Raw genomic sequence first — 8,135 nt, forward strand, 5'->3', positions numbered from 1 at the left:
TGCTCGGGAGCTAAATGCCTGATTGCGTGGAAAAATGTGTGTACGCCAAAAAAATTCGGTGGTTTAGGGTTGAAGAACCTATAGGTTCAAAATAACTGTCTACTAATGAAGTTTGCTGTCAAAGCTCTATCATCCACAGAATCACCATGGCTAGACTGGCTAGAGCTACAACATCCCAATGCCCTAGTTTCTTCGGGAACCCAAACATCCTTTCTATGCCGCAACGATTTCGCAACAAATCCCAACCCTACAATCAATCTCCTTCATTTTGACAAACAGTGGAACACATACATATTTCTGGTTAGATACCTGGCTCACCCCAAAACCCCTAGCTACCACCTACCCACACCTCTTCTCACACTCAACACAAAAGCTGGTAAAAGTGGCTAACATCTTGCGTTTCGGCATTGAAACAAACCTCCGTAATCGTCTCTCTCTCACAGCAGAAACAAAGCTGGTTTCGCTTTTGGCTATTTTGCAGGACTTCGTGCCATCGCTAGAAGAAGATCAACGGTTCCTCCTTCCGGGTCATGCCTTCTCCACCAAGCAGGCCTACGACACCATCATGGCTAGGCCAGAAACGGACCTCAATGCACCACTCATCTGGAACACCAAGGCTCCTCGTAAGACAAAAATCTTCGCTTGGCTTCTTTTCAAAGATCGCCTAAGCACCGCCGTCAATCTTGCCCACAAGAATATAATCTCCTCCGACTTATGCACACGGTGTGCTATGCTACCCGAAGACTCCACTCACCTCTTCATCACATGCCCCCTTGCCAACAGAATTTGGCAACGAATGGGTGTTCTGCCACACGAAGCTGACCTTAATGAACTTTGGGATGCTCCACTACCTCAACACCTGCCCAAAAATGCATGGCCCCTAGTCCTCCTCGCGCTACTCTCAAATATTTGGGCAGCGCGAAATGACATGCTCTTTAGGAATGTTGATCAATGTTCTGTAATAACAATTAGGAATATTCTATCGGACATGGATCTCTGGTCACACCGTCTTGTTGATACGGGTGACAAGGAGGACGTTTCCTCGTGGCGTTCCTACCTCTCTGCACGATGCATCGTGCCTATGTAATCTGGACCTGCTGTCTCTACAGCCGTTTTGAGCAATATATTCAGGTGGGGAACTCCCCCTTGTGATTCTCAAAAAAAAAGTTGAGTATACCAAACTTTATAAATTGATCAATTGGACACTTCTTTAAAACAAACTTGGAATTAATAATCTATAAACTTGATCAATTCGCTATGGGCTTATTCAATGTTACAACAAATGGGTATCAATAAGTTCGAGTTATTATCAGGATATTTATGTCTCAACATGGGTGGTGTGAACAGGCGGTGTAGCAATGGACTTTGTAATACCTCTTTTATCTTTTGTTTCTTTTGTAAGACTTGACAAAATAAGACAACTCCCTTCAAAAAAGTTTTAAAGAGTGCTTTAATTTTCTTTAACCTGCAGAGCAAGTGTGCAAAGTCCGATTACCTAAAACTACATGTTTTATAATTTTTCTTCTCTTATTTCTCTGTTGTGTGTCCATATAAACCATACTTTATTTTAAATTTTACATCAATGTGTAATACATAGAAGCTAACTGAGCGTAGCACAGATGGTTAAGTTACTCGTGGGAAATAGTCCACCAGGGTTCAAGTCCTACATGACTCGCCATTGGTGTTTGCATTTTCTTTGATTTATTTCGGACTTTTCGGTGATGTTCGTTTGTGTATGTGAGTACCTACGATTGTGTTGGGGAAAGTAGCTTGTAATTTCAGAAAATTTCCTACGATCACGCAAGATCTATCTAGAAGATGCATAGCAACGAGAGGGGAAGAGTGTGTCCATGTACCCTCGTAGACCGAAAACGGAAGCGTTAGGTTAACACAATTGATGTAGTCGAACGTCTTCGCGATCCAACCGATCAAGTACCGAACATACGACACCTCCGAGTTCTGCACACGTTCAGCTCGATGACGTCCCTCGAACTCTTGATCCACCAAAGTGTCGAGGGAGAGTTCCGTCAGCACGACGACGTGGTGACGGTGATGGTGATGTGATCCGCACAGGGCTTCGCCTAAGCACTACGTGAATATGACCGGAGGAGTAAACCGTGGAGGGAGACGCCGCACATGGCTTGGAACAATTGGTGTGTCTCCAAGGGGTACCCTGCCCACGTATATAAAGGAGGGAGAGGGAGGAAGCCGGCCCTAGGGGGCGCGCCATAAGGGGGGAGTCCTGCTAGGACTCCTAGTCCTAGTAGGATTCGCCCCCCCCCCCTCTTTTCCTTCTCATGGAGGTGGAAAGGGGGAAGGAGAGGGAGTATGATGTAGGGTGGAACCCTAGGTGGCCGATCTTTCACGAAAGGAGTGGATCCCTACGAAGAACGTGATGAACACGAGGGGAAACACGAGGGAAACACGAGGGGAACACGAGAGAAATCACTCAACCAACAAGAATACATCACACATGTGCTAGATCGATGAACACAAAGGTAAGATACAAGATCCAAATCCAACAAAGGACGATACAAGAGGTAACCGGTTCTTCTCCGTAAGGAGGTCTTGATGGGGGTCTTCTCCGTGAGGAGGTCTTGAATCCAAGGTGGATCTTCTCCGAAGAGGGGCCGCGGTCTCTCTCGTGGAGTAGATCCGATATGGATGAGCAAAGCTCTATCTCTAAATGAGCTAATCCTTTGCTAACCCTAACTAGGAGGAGGTGGGGGAGTATATATAGTCTAAGGGATGAAGGGGTACATGGGCCTCGGCCCAGATGCACTGCACGCAGGCAGGGGGGCCGGATGTCCGGGCGACGGGCCGGATGTCCGGGCCTTCCCGAGACGCCGGATGTCCGGGCACTTGGGCCGGATGTCCGGGCTGGCAGGGTCCAGCTTCTGTGATGGGGCGCCGGATTTCCGGGCTGGTGCCGGATGTCCGGGCTTGCGGGAGGGGCCGGATGTCCGGGCCGGGGCCGGATGTCCGAGTCCTGTAGCCTTTCTCCGGTTCCTCTCGTCGTGCTCCTTCATCCTTGTACTTGGGGACTTGTCCATCGTTCCGAGCATCTCCGAGAGGGTCTCCTTGGTACCTAGGCATGTGTAGTTTCCTTGCATTAGGTAGCAACCATGTCTCACATGAATGGAAAGGAGAAGCATTTAGGAGCGGGTTCACCTTAGGTCCAATGGCGTAGGCTCGAGTGTACATGGGGATGATCGTAGGATGCTCCGCATCATCTCCCCTCCCTTGGGAAAGATCCGTCCTCGGATCGAAATCCTCATCACCATGGAAACGATTGTCGTGGACGGACTTGAAGTTGGACGGAGTTGAAGACATTGCGCAAGCCATGTACTCCAAGATGTCTCCGAAGTGGTATACATGCAAAAATAGCAAACACAAACGACACTCGGAAATACAATGGTTAGCGCACACAAGGTGTCCATCAAGTAAGTATGAGTTCGTCCGAAGGAATTGTTCATGAAAAGGCATGAGATGCTTATCCAAATGATGTAAAATGACATGTAAAGCATTCATGGGAGCAAAAGCATTCATTGTGCACACAAATGTATTGTGAATGTGATCAATGCAACCGTGGTGCAAAATGATGTCATAGTGAGACAGTTTATCAATAGCATGAATATGGCAATGGATGCTCAATATGATTATGTTATCATGCAATTGATGGTAGGCAATATGATCATGATGTATGAATATGCCATCAAGAAAGATCACAACAAATTTGCTAAGAAAATGCACAAGCTCATATATCATGGATGACATGGGAATAGGTGCAACAAGACAAGCATAATGTGTGTCAATCCATGCATAAGATGCAAATTTGTCATGTGTGGTGTTGTACCATAGCTCGATGTCGTGGTAGAAGTGTTGGTCCGGTGGTGCATCCACTAAGTCCGGGCACTCCTCAACTTGAAGGTCCAAAGGGTCCATATCCAATGTCGGTCCTCCATCCAATATATGTATCATGTAGACAAGAAGAAGGAAACAACAATGAAAGTATGGCCCATCCAATATGCATATTTGAGAATGGCTCAAAGGGAATGAGTTCACCTTTATGAGGATGTCGAAAATGTTGGTGTTGCACATCATGTACGCCTTCACATGACCAATATGTCTCGCGATGGTACCGCCTTGTGAATTCCTCAAAATGAAAGAACATGACAAACACTCGGAAAAACAAATGAGGTTAGTGCAAATGTAGCACCTATCATTCGAGTGATAAGATACCCAACAAGTGTTCTCATCATTCTTATCATAAGAAAGGACAAGGTGTGGTATGGTATGAAAGCATAAGATGCAACTACAACCAAAGACAATAGGCTTAAACAAGCAAGCATGCATCACAAGTAATATGTCCAAGTCTCCACGATTAATAAGCATAGCATGGGTGCACTCACTACAATGGCATATGAGAGGTGCAACTAATGGAGACAAGTGACAGAGATCAAGATATATCACGTGAGAGGCATGAACATATATGTCATCAACCCAAGAAAGCAAGTAATAATGGAACATGGGTGATGCAACCAAGCAAGTAATCATAGTGATCAAGTCAAGCAAGCTAGTAGTGCGAAGATGCAACGTACTAGAGGTAATCATGTCAATCATGTCATGTGTGCAAATAGTGGGCATGAATAATTCACATGACATATCACAAGCATGAAAACAAGATATGGGAAAAATAGCATCAATGTATTGGCGAGAGGCCATATGTAAATAGCAATGGGACATCATGACTCTCCCAACACAACAGTCATCAATAGCATGAGGTACAAGGAAAACATGGCAATAGCAACAAGGATCTCCACCAAGCATGCAAATACACATAGAAGTGGCATAATGGTGTATCATGGGTGAATGCAATCAAGGGTCACAATTGCATGGCAAAGTCATGTAAAGAGGCATAACATGCAAAGTGAACACGATAGAATGGGCATAAGGTGACAAGTGGTGAATAGCCCAAGCCGTGTGAGAGCCAAGTAAAATAGATGCGCGAAGTCGTTGCGCGAAGGGAATGGTGGGAAGGACAATCCACGGGATCCCAAATCGTCGTTGCTCTCAAGAGCTCGTTTCGTCAACTCTTGGGATTGAGAGGTTGACGAGTATACATGAGTACCTACACAAAACAAAGACAAAGGAAAAATTGTGTGTGCGTGGTAGATGTACACATCATCCATCATGATGCGCACGTGCATGTGTTGGTTAGCACAAAATAGCCAATGCTCAAATAAATGAGATGCGTGATATAGAAACATGTCATCCATCATGAGAGGTTTGTTGTTATGTATGGCATAATGGAGACTCAAATTGTGTAATGCATCATGAGAAATATCTAGAGCATTGTTATTCATGGTATGCATATGGTGCAAGCAATTATGGGAATCATGCAAAGTATGGAATGCATCAAAATCTCCTAATATGTATGAGGGAAATATGGGGGTCTCCTCATGTGCATTAGTAGAGACATCACATGGAGAATATTGACAACATCCACAACAAAGCATATTTGGAACAATGTGATCATGGCATGGTATATTAGATGAATTGCGCAAATCATGTAAAGGAAGCCTAGCAATATCATCACACGAAAAACAAAAGCCAATGACCATCATCTCGTCATCTATGCCATAAGTGCAAATGGGATTTATCTTAATGGGGCATGCATAGTTACTATGTTGAGATTGAAATGATGCAATATGGGAGATCTCACTCATAGCATATGACAAGTTCAAAGGATTGTCAAACATGACGTGACCAATAGAATTTTCACAAGATATCCTATGGAGCATAGCATCCCAACTAGGCAACTCAACATGCTCATCATCATATTCATCATAAATTGGTAAGTCATGACATGAAGAAGTCGCACTAGCATGAAGCATGGGAATAGGTGGATCAACATCATGCACGCAATCATTCGTGAGATAGTCCACTAGTGGGACAAGAGAAGCACCATCACCTATGTTACCTTTGGAGCATCGCTCATGTGTTGTAGGTGAGGTGTCGAAGACCAAGTCACGGTCATCTTCATCTTGATGGAACCATGTGGGGGGTGTATCACCGTCCACCATGGCCATCGTTGTTTCCATTGGAGGTATGGACTCATCGAGGATAGGCATGTCATCATGTAGGAGACCTGGCACCAAGGAAAACACACTCGGAGTAGAGGTTAAGTTGTTAGAAATCAAAGTGGCCTCACATGCCGTGTCAACTATCTCACTCACTAAGTGTTGTGGCTCACTCACTCCCGGTAAGATGCTCTCACTCATATGGTTGGTGGAGTCACTCAAATGGCTCTCAACCTCACATAGGATGTGTGGTATGCTCTCAAGTGTGGGGCTAGTGGTGGTCACACTCATCCTCTCATAGGAAATGCACTCAATGTCACGTATGGTGGAGTCACTCATCGCACTCATGGGTTGGTGGCTCTCCTCACATGGCAATTGGGTCATCTCATGATATGTGGGTGTCGGAGATATGTTGGTGCAAATGTCTCCATGCTCAACTCCTATCGCCGCCTTGGTTGAAGGGATAGTCCCATGCTCAACCTTCTTGTCGCCGTCTTGTTGTTGGAGGCCCATATGATGTGGCACCTCGTAGCTCGTCTCCATGACCGAAGGGAATTTCCCATGCTCGTCCATCTTCCTTGAGGGGCTTCCGAAGATGGAAGTGTCGCCCTCACTTGTAGGTGGTCGCCTTGGACTTGATGAAGTCGCTGTAGGCGTACTCGTGGGAAGTAGGCGAAGATGCCGTACGTCCAAAGGCGAAGATGCCTTGAGAACACTTGGCGAAGATGCTGAAGTGGTTGGTGTAGCCGTAGCTCCGTTTTGGTGGTGCTCATCTCGCGGTCTTCTCTTATGCTCATGAAGCTTGGACTTGTACGTTTGCGCTTGTGGAGCATCTTCATGTTGATGGTGTCGTTGTCGCACTTGAGCTCGTAGTAGATGTCGTTCGTCGTCGTTGTGCACATGATTCTTGGAGGTGTCTTTCCCTTCATGACGATGTTGATCACGAATGTGATGGTGGTCGCCATGTATATCTGGACGTGGACGACTTGCGCTTGCGTCGCGTGGGCGTTCCGAAGATGATCGACTTGCTCGCCGCCGCCTTGAGGATGATGAAGGGGAAGAAGACTTGTAGTTGGCCACCATGTCGCGTAGTTGATCCTTTAGCTTGCCCAACTTGGTGTCGATGTAGTCCCTTTTCCTTGCTTCGGAGTGTTGTATGTCGATGGCGAGTTTGTCGAGGAGCTCTCGCAAGGTAGATTGTGTGCCTTGCATTTGTCGTTGTAGATCGAAGATGGACGCTTTGGTGATGTAGTTGTTCACGCCGTCTTTGTTGTCGAAGACCGGAGATGAAATGCCTTGCCTATCCATCACAAGACTCGAGCAAATATGAGTGGGAGAAAGAGAAGAACTATACCAAATGTACCTTGACCGATGTTGAAAATGGATCAATGATCACTCAATGTGTAACAAGGAAATAGCACAATTGGTACCAATTCTTGTCGGTTTCTCACACCTACACAAATAAGGCTTATGGTGGAGCTTGGTGAGGATAGTGGCACAGAAATTTGATGCAAAATGTTAGCAAGAGTCAATAATGTTGAAAGAGATTCACAAATTCGCAAGTGAAACAAGTAGACCAATAGCAAAGAATGGCACACGGAAACACACACACGGATAGATAAATGGGGTCGTGCAACCAAGGAATGAGCACAAAATGTGGAGTCCACGGAAAACGCTCGTGTTGCACAACTCAAGAGAGACGCTAGCACGATTGCTCTATAGGCGGATACGACACTTGTGCACAACCGATGATATGCAAAATGGATAAACTTCTATCCCAAGTATGCTATATATGTATGGTTCCTGGTGTTTCTCTCAAGATGATTCAAGATGATCGGATATGACAATCTTATATGCAATGTGGTATGATGCTATGGCACTTGCTTACAAGCTTCTTTGCTCTTTCGCTTTTGCTTAAAAGCTTATTCTCTCTCTTTTTTATATATAGCCACGATGCACAAACGAAGATAGCAATTGTATATATGCGGGAACAAACTTGTGGCACAAGAGATGATATGATGATACCAATATGATGTGGTATGTATGCAAGGG

Source organism: Aegilops tauschii, chromosome 7, assembly GCF_002575655.3.
Source record: "Aegilops tauschii subsp. strangulata cultivar AL8/78 chromosome 7, Aet v6.0, whole genome shotgun sequence".
NCBI classification, from domain to species: Eukaryota; Viridiplantae; Streptophyta; class Magnoliopsida; order Poales; family Poaceae; genus Aegilops; species Aegilops tauschii.